The sequence below is a fragment of the Heterodontus francisci genome, unplaced genomic scaffold (genome assembly GCF_036365525.1).
Source record: "Heterodontus francisci isolate sHetFra1 unplaced genomic scaffold, sHetFra1.hap1 HAP1_SCAFFOLD_51_1, whole genome shotgun sequence".
Lineage (NCBI taxonomy): Eukaryota > Metazoa > Chordata > Chondrichthyes > Heterodontiformes > Heterodontidae > Heterodontus > Heterodontus francisci.
The window spans coordinates 2,659,361-2,671,875 of record NW_027141937.1 but is presented as its reverse complement, the minus strand read 5'-3'; the positions used below and the strand labels follow the sequence as shown (position 1 = coordinate 2,671,875).

The following is a 12,515-nucleotide window of genomic DNA, read 5'->3' as shown; positions in this document are numbered from 1 at the left end:
TGTATCCATTGTAATAACTAACAAGGTCAAGAAAGCCATTTTATAATTAACACATGACAAAAGGAGCCATTTTGTGTTCAGTACTAATGTGCCGTGTAGAGGACACTATTTGTGCTTAAACATTAACACAACACGGGAAGAAACGGTTCCCGATTATAAGCTCTCACTCAATTGGTGCAGAGTATGAGCACCAGGGGTTACTTCTGACAGTTGAAGAGATCATCGCATCTCATTGGATAGCTACCACCCACTCCAAGCTGGGCAGCCGCCAATCAGTTAGGTGCTGTCCTGCCACGACCTGCTTGCTTCAATGGGTGCTTGGAGCTTAGAGAGTCATCTCTCAACAGGCGGATCGATAATCAATGCACCAAGAAAAACAAGCTCAACAAAGAAGACACCAGTCCTTCACATCACAAGCTGGAATGTAAGGACCATGTGTCCTGGCCTTACTGACACCCTTCTGCAGGTTGATGACACACACAAGACAGCTGTGATTGACAAGGAACTCACAAGGCTCAATGTGCACATTGCTGTGCTGCAAGAAACTAGACTCGTTCAAAGTGGATCCCTCAAAGAGAAACACTACACCTTCTTCTGGCAGGGGAAAGCCCAAGAGGCAACTCGTGAGCATGGAGTGGTTTTCACAGTAAACAACACGCCACTTGAGATGAGTGAACCACCCACAGTAGGCTCAGAGAGACTTCTTACTCTTCACTTGTCAACAAGCGTGGGCCCAGTTAATCCCATGTGCATCTATGTCCCGACACTCACCTCCACCCCAGATGTCAAGGATCAATTCTATGTGACACTTGACACTGCTATCAGTAGAATTCCCAGCACTGAGGGACTGTACCTTCTAGGAGACTTCAACACAAGCTTGGGTACTGACTACACAGCTTTGCCAATGTGCATAGAGCACCAGGGGATTGGCAAGATGAATGAAAATGGACAGAGGTTGCTGGAGCTATGCTGTCACCATGGATTCTGTGTGATGAACAGCTACTTCCAGGTCAAGCTGTGCCACAAGGTGTCCTGGAGACATCCGACATCACGCCACTGGCACCAGCTAGACCTTATCATCACCAGACATACCACCCTCAGCAGTGTCCTCATCACTCACAGCTATCACAGCGCTGACTGTGACACTGACCACTCCCTGGTGTGTAACAAGGTCAGGCTTCAGCCAAGGAAGCTTCATCCATCCAAGAAGAACGTCGTCCTCAGATCAACACTTGACGACCCACTGATCCAGAAAGGACCCAGGAGTTCCTCAACATCCTCGATCAGGCTCTTTCAGACAACAATGCTCAAGGTCTCAGTGCGGTGTCAAAGTGGAATCATCTGTTAACAAGCAGATGGAAAGGTGAGTGGAGCATTACCTTAAACTCTACATAACGGAGAATATTGTCATTGAAGTGGCTCTCAGTGCCATTCCAGACTTCCCTGTCATGGAGGAGCTGGACAGTGACCCCACCATAGTGGAGCTCAACAAAGCCATTGACCATCTTGCCAGTGGTAAAGCCCCGGGAAATGATGGTATTCCACCTGGAATCATCAAGAGTGGAAAAGCGGTTCTACTGCAGCATCTCCATGATCTTCTGTGTCTCTGTTGGAAGGAAAGATCTGCACCTCAAAACATGCGTGATGCAAACATTGTCACCTTGGACAACAGTAAGGGGGAATCGCAGTGACTGCAGCAATTTTCGAGGCATCTCCTTGCTAAGTATTGTGGGGAAGGTCTTTGCTCGCATTGCTCTGACCAGATTGCAGACCCTGGCATCACACATCTATCCTGAGTCTCAGTGCAGCTTCAGAGCTGGTAGATCGACAGTCGACATGATTGTCTCACTTCGGCAGTTACAGGAGAAGTACTGTGAACAGTACAGACCACTCTACATTGTCTTTACATATGAACATACGAATTAGGAGCAGGAGTGGGCCACTCGTCCCTTCGAGCCTGCTTCACCATTCAATAAGCTCATGGCTGAACTGATTACTCCACATTTCCATCTACCTCCGATAACCTTTCGCCCCCTTGCAGATAAAGAATCTATCCATCTCTCCCTTAAAAATATTCAAAGACTCTGCTTCCACCGCCTTTTGAGGAAGAAAATTCCAAAGACTCACGACCCTCTGAGGGGGAAAATTGCTCCTCATCTCTGTCTTAAATGGGTGCCCCTTATTTTTAAACAGTGACCCCTAGCTCTAGATTCTCCCACAAGGGGAAACATCCTTTCCACATCCACCCTGTCAAAACCCCTCAGGATCTTGTATGTTTCAATCATGTCGCCTCTTTCTCTTCTAACCTCTAGTGGATACGAACCCAGCCTGTCCAATCTTTCCTCGTAAGACAGCCCACCCATTCCATGTATTAGTCTAGTAAACCTTCTCTGTACTACCTCCAATGTATTTACATCCTTCCATAAATAAGGAGACCAGTACTGTACTCAGTATTGCAGAAGAGTTCTCACCAATGCCCTATATAGCTGAAGCATAACCTCCCTACTATTGTATTCAATTCCCCTGGCGAGAAATGATAACATTCTATTAGCTTTCCTAATTACGTGCTGTACCTGCAGACAAACCTTTTGCGATTCGTGCACTAGGACACCCAGATCCCCTGCAACTCAGATCTCTGCAATCTCTCACCATTTAGATAATATGCTTTTTTATTCTTCCTGCCAAAGTGGACAATTTCCCACTTTCCCACATTATACTCCATTTGCCAGGTCTTTGCCCAGTCACTTAACCTATCTATATCCGTTTGTAGCCCCCTTATGTCCTCTTCACAACCTACTTTCCGACCTATCTTTGTCATCAGCAAATTTAGCAACCATACTTTTGGTCCCTTCATCTAAGTCATTTCGAGAATTGTAGAATGTTGAGGCCCCAGCACAGATCCCTGTGGACCACTCGTTACTTCTTGCCAACCAGAAAATGACCCATTTATGCTGACTCTCTGTTTCCTGTCAGCGAGCCAATCCTCTATCCATGCCAATATGTTACCCCTGACACCATGAGCTTTTATTTTCTGCAATAACCTTTGATATGTCACCTTATCCTTCTGGAAATCGAAGTACAATACATCCACCGGTTCCCCTTTATCCACAGCACATGTAACCCCCTCAAAGAACTCCAAAAAATTGGTTAAACATGATTTCCCTTTCACAAAACCATGTTGACTCTGCCTGATTACCTTTATTTTTTCTAAATGCCCTGCTATAACATCTTCAGTAATCGCTCCTAACATTTTCCCTAAGACAGATGTTAAGCTAACCGGCCTGTCGTTTCCTGCTTTCTGTCTCCCTCCCTTTTTGAATAAATGAATTACATTCGCTACTTTCCAATCTAACAGAACCTTCCCGAAGCGAGGGAATTTTGGAAAATAAAAACCAGCGCATCAACTATCTCACTAGCCACTTCAGGACCTGGCGACTTGTCAGCCCGCAGCTCCAACAATTTGTTTAGTACCACTTCCCTGGTGATTGTAATTTTCTTGAGTTCCTCCCTCCCTTCCATTTCCTGATTTACAGCTAATACTGGGATGTTATTTGTATCCTCAATAGTGAAGACCAATCCAAAGTATCTGTTCAATTCATCTGTCATCTCTTAATTATCCATTATTAATTCCCCAGACACACTTTCCATAGGACCAACACTCACTTTGTTAACTCTTTTCTTTTTAAAATATCTATCCAAACTCTTACTAGTTGTCTTTATATTTCTTGCTAGCTTTCTCTCGTACTCTAATTTTACCTTCCTTATCAATCTTTTAGTCATTCTTTGCTGTTTTTTATATTCTGTCCAATCTTCTGACCTGCCTCCCATCTTTGCACAATTATAGGCTTTTTCTTTAAGTTTGATAGTATCTTTAACTGTTTTCATTAAACATGGATGGTGAGTCCCACCTTTGGAATTTTTCTTTCTCGTTGTAATGTATCTATTCTGTGTATTCTGAAATTTTCCTTAAATGTCTGCCACTGCATCTCTATTGACCTATCCCTTAACCTAATTTGCCAGTTCACTTTAGCTAGCTCTGCTTTCATGCCCTTATAATTGCCCTTATTTAAGTTTAAAATACTAGTCTGGGACCCACTCTCCTCTCCCTCAAACTGAATGTAAAATTCAATCATATTATGATCGCTACTACCTAGGGGCACCTTAACTATGAGGTCATTAATTAATCCTATCTCATTGCACAATGCCAGGTCTAGTATAGCCTGCTCTTAGGTTGGCTCCAGAACTTATTTTTCCAAGAAATTATCCCAAAAACTTTCTATGGACTCCTCATCTAGGCTACCTCTGCCCATCAGAATTTTCCAGTCTATATGGAGATCAAAATCCCCCATAATTATTGCTGTACCTTTCTGACAAGCTGCCATTATTTCTTTTTTTATACCCCATCCTGCAGTGTGGTTAATGTTAGGTGGCCTGTACACCACTCCCACAAGTGACTTCTTGCCTGTATTATTTCTCATCTCAACTCAAACTGCTTCTACATTGTGATCTCCTGAACTTAGGTCATCCCTCCCTATTGCGCTAATACCATCATTAATTAACAGAGTTACCCCACCACCTTTTTCTAGCTTCCTGTCCTTCGTAAATGCCATGTAACCTCCAATATTCACATCCCAATCGATGTCGCCCTGCAGCCAGGTCTCTGTAATGACTATCAGATCGTACTTATTTATTCTATTTGTGCTCTCAGTTCATCTGTTTTGTTTCGAATGCTCCATGCATTCAGATACAGAGCATTTAGTTTTGTTCTTTTATTATTTTTGTCACCTCTAGCCTTATCTGTCGATTTACTCTCAGATTTGTACATTCTGTCCCTTCCTGTCACAGTCTGTTTATCATTTCCCATATTTATACCTTTCTCTCTTGCCTTGTCTCTCCTCCTTGATTCACCATATCTTCCCAAATTTGATCCCTTGCCCCCACTATTCAGTTTAAAACTGTCTCTACTTCCCTCGTTATGTGGCTCACGAGAACAACGGCACCAGCACGGTTCAGGTGTAGACCGTCCCAACGGTACAGCCACCACTTTCCCCAGTACTGGTGGCAATGCCCCACGAACCAGAACCCACTACTACCACACCAGTCTTTGAGCCACGAATTAATTTTTCTAATCTTATTTGTCCTATGCCAATTTGCACAAGGCTCAGGTAATAATCCAGAGATGATTAACTTTGAGGTTCTGCTACTTAATTTGCTGCCTAGTTCCTCATACTGACTTTGCAGAACCTCTAACCTTGTCCTGCCTATGTCATTGGTACCGACGATGGACCACGACGACTGGATCCTCTCCCTCCCATTGTATGTTTCTCTCCAGCCCTGAGCAGACGTCCTGAATCCTGGCACCGGCAGGCAACACAGCCGTCTGGACTCTTGCTCTTTGCTGCAGAGAACAGAGTCAATCCACCTTACTATACTGTCTCCTACGACCACTACATTCCTTTTTTCTCACTCTTTGAGCCGCAAACACTTACTACAGATGTGTTTGCCCTGGATCACTCTGGCATCCAGGAGCTCCCACATGCTGCAGCTGTGACACATCACCTGTCCTGTCATCCTTAACGTGTTTCAATTAACTACTTAATTATTTTATTCAATTGTTTATTTTATTGTATATTTTATTAAGCTTACTACTAGTTTGTTTACTATTTTAAACAATAGGACTAAAATGGACCTTAATCACTTACCAGATACTCATCAAAAATGCAGCTTTTTCCAAACCAATCAACTACCTGCTTGCCTGTGATGTCACAGCTTACCAGATCCTCACCAAACAGCTCCTTCCACTGCTCCGAAGCAAGAACCAAATCCTGTAAACTCACCCCAGCAGCTCTCTGTTTCCCTGCTCTCACTCTCCATTGTGATGTCACTCCTTGATTTTTTTTACCCCTGCTCCGCTCCTGCCGTGCTCCTCTCTCTCTCGCTCTGTCTCTGAGTCGGTGCTTTTGACACACTTGTTAACTCTCTGTTCCGTCGTGCTCTTCTGTCTCTGGTCCAAAATCTGACTCTGGTGGGATTTGAACCCACAACCTTTGAATGCCTTCTTTATCATTATTTAGAAGTCCAACCCGCTATCCATTGCGCCACAGAGCCGCACACATTTTGAACGACATCACCAAGGCCTTTGATCTTGTCAGCAGAGACGGACTCTTCAAACTGCGATGGAAACTCGGCTGCCCTCCTGAACTCTTGGGCATCATCTCTTCTTTCCACGAGAACATGCACAGTTCCATCAGTTACAATGGAGCAACATCAGACACTTTCAAGATCAGCAGTGGGGTAAAGCAGGGCTGCGCGCTGGCGCCAACTCTCTTAGGAACAGAGGAACATAGGAGTAGGCCAATCAGCCCGTCGAGCCTGTTCTGCCATTCAATTCGATCATGGCTGATCATCTACCTCAACGCCCCTTTCCCGTGCTATCCCCATATCCCTTGATGTCATGAGTATCAAGATTTCTAACAATTTCTGTCTTGAACATGCTCAATGATTGAACTGCCACAGCTCTCTGGGGTAGAGAATTCCAATGATTCACCACCGTCTGAGTGTAGAAATTCAACCCTATCTCAGTTTTAAATGGCCTACTCCTTATTCTGAGACTTGGTCTTCTGATTTTAGACTCACCAACCAGGGCAAACATCCTATCTACATCCACACTGTCACGCCCCATAAGAATTTTATCAGTTTCAATGAGATCACCTCTCATTCTTCGAAACTTTAAGGACTACAGGCCCAGTTTCAGTCCCACCATCCCAGGGATTAGTCTAGTGACCCTCTGTTTCACTCCCTCTATGGCAAGTATATCCTTCCTTAGATGAGGAGACCAAACTATACACAATACTCCAGCGCGGTTTCACCAAGGCTCGATACAATTGCAACAAGACATCTTTACTCCTGGACTCATGACCCCTCGTGTGAAGGCCAACATACCATTTGCCTTCCTAATTGATTGCTGCACCTGCACAAGAGCTTTTAGTGTCTCATGAACAAGGACACCCAGGTCCCTTTGGACATCAACACTTCCCAACCTCTCACCATTTAAGAAATACTCTGTCTTTCTGTTTATTCCACCAAAGTGGAGAACTTCACACTTATTCACATTATATTCCATCTGCCATGTTCTTTCCCATTCACTTAGCCTTTCCAGGTTCCCTGGAAGCCTGTCTGCATCCTTCTCACAGCTCACACTTCACCTAGCTTTGTGTCATCTGCAAACTTGGAAATATTACATTTAATCCCCACATCCAAATCATTTATTTCGGTTGTTAACAGCTGTGGCTCCAACACTGATCCTTGCAGTACCCCAATAGTAACAGCCTGCCATCCTGAGGAGGACCCGTTATTCCTACTCTCTGTTTTCGGTCTGTTAACCAATTCTCAATCCATACCAGTATATTATCCTCAATCCTATGTGCTCTGATTTTGTTTACTCACCTCCTGTGTGGGACATTGCCAACGCATCCACTGGTTCTCCTTTATCTGTTCTACAGGTAACATCCTCAAAAAACTCAACGGGTTTTTTCAAGCCTGTTTTCCTTTTCATAAATCTATGTTGACTCTGCCCAATTATATCATTATTTTCTAACTGTCTAGTTATCACATCCTTTATAATTGGTGTATTCTTCTCCATGCTGCTATTGTACACTTTCAGTCACTCAGATGGGGGTGTTCACCTGTATATCAGAGCTGACGACAAGCTGTTCATCTTTTGGCAAGACTCCACTTGGACGTAGAGACTTGGACGTAGAGACTCCACTTTCCATCAACATTGACCAGCTCACTTTGGAGGTTGTCAACAGCTTCACATACCTTGGATCAACAATCACCAGCAATCTGTCCCTTGATGCTGAAATCAGCACCAGGATTGCCAATGCTGCAGCTGTCATGTCAAAGTTGAGAAGACGGGTGTGAACCGACAGCAAACTGACCGAAAATACAAAGCTCCACGTGTACCAGGCTTGTGTTCTCAGCACCCTCCTTTATAGTAGAGAAGCATCAACAACTTATACAAGCCAAGAAAAGCGGCTGAACAGCTTCCACCTCCACTGCCTCAGATGGATATTGGGCATCTCCTGGCAGGACAGAGTGCCGAATGAGGAAGTACACCAGCGTGCAGGGATCCGCAGCATGTTTGCCCTCTTGAGTCAGAGGCGGCTCTGTTGACTGGGCCAAATGAATGACAGTCACATTGCCATATACATGCTCTGTGGTGAGCTTGCTATAAGCACAAGACCAACAGGTCAGGGAACAATTCAAGTCATTTGGAGAGGTTTGAGTTAATTAAGGAGAGTGGGCATGGATTTATAAATGGAATTTCATGCTTGATGAATCTAACTGCATTTTTTGATACACTATCTGAGAAAGTTGATGAAGGGAATGCAGTGGATGTTGTTTATATGGATTTTACAAAAGCATTTTATAAAGTACCACATAAAAGGGTGGTTAACAAAATTGAGGTTCATGGATTAGGAGGGTCAGTGTCCATTTGGATAGGAAATTGGTTTCAGGACAGAAAACAGCGAGTCATATGAAATGGTTCTTGGTCAGACCGGAGGATAGTCGACAGTGGTGTTCCCCAAGGGTCAGTGCTAGAACCATTGCTTTTTTTTGCTACAGATTAATGACTTGGATCTTGGAATATCGAGTAGAATCTCAAAATATGCCGATGACACCAAACTTGGAGGAGTGGCAAACAGTGAGGATCTAATGAACTGCCTGAAATAGGATAGTTATCGGCTAGTAGGATGGGCAGATAGGTGGCAGATGGAATTTAATAGTGACAAGTGTGAGGTGATGCATTTTAGCAGAAGAAATAGGGAGAGGCAATATATACTCAATGCTACAGTTCTGAAGAGTGTGCTGGAATAGAGGGACCTGGAGTACATGTCAAAAATTCTTTGAAGTTGGCAAGACATATTGCGAGAGTGGTTAGCAAAGCATGTGGGATCTTGGGCTTTATAAATAGAGACATTGAGTACAAAAGCAGGGTTGTTATGCTGAACTCTGGTTAGGCCCCAATTGGAGTGTTGCATCCAGATCTGCTCACCGATCTTTAGAAAGGATGTGCGGATTCTTGAGAGGATGCAGAGGAGATTTACCAGAATAGTTCCAGGGATGGAGGGTTTTAGTTTCAAGGTTAAGTTAGAAAAACAGGGTTTTTTCTGCCTGTATCAAAGGAGATTGAGGGGAGAATGGATAGAGGTGTCGAAGGCTCTGACAGTTTTAGATAAGTTGGCAAGGAAACATTGTTCCCATTAACTATTGGTACAAGGACTAGGGGATTCAGATTGAAGGTTTTGGACAAGAGATGCAGGGGGAATGTGCGGAAGAGCTTTTTTACACAGTGATTGGTAATGATCTGTAACTCGCTGCCCCCGAGGGTGGAGGAAGTGGAGACAATCGTTGGTTACAAAAGGAATTTCGATGGGCATTTGAAGGAAATAAATTTACAGGGCTAGGGGGATCGAGCAGACGAGTGGGACTGACTGGATCGCTCCATGGAGAGCTGGCCTGTACTCGATGGTGCGAATGGCCTCCTTCTATACCACAAATGACCCAATGACTCGATGAGTCTATGTCACTCTCAGAATCAAGACAACAGAGTGACAGATTTAACACAACATTATAACATATGTTTGGTTTGACAAATTCAATAATAACTCGTCTCCACTCCTAGTATTTCTAAATCCCACACATTCACGAGAATGTGAACAATTATTTCCTGTTGTGTCTCTCTCACATTTGTGAACTTCACTATATTGGAGTGAGGTGACATCTACTGGCGGGAAGCAAGAACTGCAATCAAGCAGCAGAAACTCCACAGTCTGTCAGGGTTAAAGAAACATTGCAATATGAGGAAATAGTGAAGGGGTTTGATCGGGTTGATGGAAACATGATTCCACTTGTGGTATCATATGAAGCAAGGGCCAGAAATATAAAATTGTCGTTAATAAAAGAAATGAGGAATTCATGAAAAATGCATTTGCTTAGAGAATGGTTATCGAGATATACAGCACTGATATAGGCCCTTTGGCCCACTTAGTCTGCACTGACCATCAACCACCCATTTATACTAATCCTATGTTAACCCAGAATTCCCTACCACATCCCCACATTTCTCCTATCACCTACCCTGGGGCCAATTTACAACAGTCAATTTATCTATCAACCCACAAGTCTTTCGTTGTGGGAGGAAACCAGAGTACCTTGTGGAAGCCCACATAAACAACTTGCAAACTCCACACAGGCAGTATACAGAACTGAATCGGGGTCATTGAAGTTGTGAAGCTGCAGTGCTCACCACTGCGCCACCCTTAGAATGTTGATAGAGTAAAAAGTGAGATTGGATGGACAGAAGCAGTCTGAAAAGATGGCTCAATCAAAAGGTGAAAACCCTGAAATGTTAACTCTGTTTCTCTCTCCACAGATGCTGTCAGAGGTGCTGAGTATTTCCAGCACTTTTTGTTTTTATTTCAGCTTTGTAGGATATTGTTTTGATCTGAAAAAAATGCATGATCGGCTGTGGGTGCCAGTGAAATTCCACAGGAGCGAATAAAAACCATGCCAACGGTGGCTCGTTGGTTTCGGGGTATGATTCTCGCTTTGGGCATATAAGTGATTAATATGTGAGAGATCCTGTGTTCAAATCCCAGACGAGCCCTTCTCTGTTGCCATTTTTAGTTTAAGGTCATCGATTGCTTTCAGCCTTCCAGAAAGCGGAATCGATTTCCAAACTGAGCCTGCTTGAGGACCGGGGAACTGGATTCAAAGAGCTTGTCGACAAAATTTAAATGAACAAAATATACAGATTGTCAAGTGGGAATATAAGGTTGCAACAGTAACTAAAGGCCTGCTCGGGTCAGCAAATGAAACCCGACCCAAGCCTGACAGCACCACATCCGACCTGGTCCGAGTCCTTTCATTTTTTCCCGTGCCCGAACTGACCACCAGAATGTTCAGTTAAACTTGCTTCCGTTTTTCACTTTTTAAGCTTGTGCAGGTAAGGCAACAAAAACTGTAACTGGACTTGAAAGGTTGTTTAAATGTACATTAAGATTCGAGCTATGTACCGGAGGTGATGAGCTGAAGATTGTTACCATAGTAGTTAGTGATTGTGAGGTCACTAGTTAAAGAGAAACTCATGGAGTTGTGCCCAGACAGGTTGTCCCACACTGTATTGATTAAAATATTGCCCGAAGGCGAGAAAATATCATTATACATTCCCTAGACTCCTGCTTTACAGGTTGAAATACTTTCTGCAAGTTTTTCCAGAGAGCAGCTGAGATGCAGAGACCAGGAAGGTCTTGAGTGATTAATTATTATAAAATATACATTCTTATATTAAAGAGATTGTGCTCAAGCTTCGATGGAATCGCTCACTGCAGACTAGTGCGGAGTGTTTCCCGCCTTGACGTCCTGGCTGTCACTGGATCTTGAGTACAGGCCTCTGGATTACTGGTCCAGTAATCTTTGAAATTTCTCCCTTGTTCTAATATTTTAATCTGGTAAGTCAGATTTTACAAAAAAAATTAAATGATTTAAGACTGCTTCATGTTCAGCAGTGCCAAATGAATAAAGAAACTCAAATATATTCAAAATTATATATCAACTATTAAATACTAATGCCCAGCTTTGAATACAAAAAATGCCTCTAACTGTGTTCTGGTCTGGAATGGAATTCTTCAGTGTTTCTGTTTAGCTTGGATTGACTCATCGATTTTCTTGTTTTTCACTTTGTCGATGCCTTTGAATAATTGTGGATCCTTCTTCAGGGAGTCTTCTTTCACCAGGTAGTTCTGACCTCTGATGATGTTGATCGTAATCAGCTTCAATTTGCTGATAGTTTTGGAAGTGAGCAGATTTCCTTTGCTTGAGTTCACAACATGGAACTCAGTCTGACGTGTGGACCCATGGGAGGATTTGAAAGCTGCCCTTGCATTGGAGCATACAGTTGCATCCATCCAAACAGAGGGACAGTAGAAGTGACATATTCAGTTCAGTCTGTCGATCATGGGACTTTTAATCTCAGGGTTGTGAGTTTGAGCGCCATTTAGTTTTTCCATTTTTTAGGCTTCATTTGCAGAGAGTACAAGGAGTGTTTGAAATGAAATTCAACAACAGTATGAGAAACGCTCTCTTTCATTCGGGACTCTTAACTCTCTGCAGCATCTCGCTGTGAAAGATTGAACTTTATCTCATTTCTTTTTCAGCTGGGGGTCAGTGCAGCTCAGTGGGACTTCTGGCTGTCTCCCACCTCACAATTCATCAGTGCTGAGAAAGCAATGGGAAATATTACGCATGGCTGAGTAAGCAGAGGACACCGATTTAAGGTGAATGGGAAAAGAACCAAAGGCAACATGAGGAAAAACCTTTTTTATGCAGCAAATGGTTAAGATGTGATATTTACTGCCTGAGAGTGTGACGGAGGAAGATTCAACCATAGCTTTCAAAAGGATATATGATAATTATCTGAAGGGAAAAAAAAATCAGGTTTTCATGGAATA

General features: G+C 43.3%; 1 non-coding gene across 1 annotated transcript; it reads right to left on the bottom strand.

Annotated features, from left to right (window-relative positions):
• Positions 1–6,017: 6,017 nt before the first annotated feature.
• Positions 6,018–6,108, bottom strand: trnar-ucu (transfer RNA arginine (anticodon UCU)). The gene is given in 2 exon segments: positions 6,018–6,053; positions 6,072–6,108. It is a non-coding gene; the product is annotated as a tRNA-Arg (tRNA).
• Positions 6,109–12,515: the final 6,407 nt, after the last annotated feature.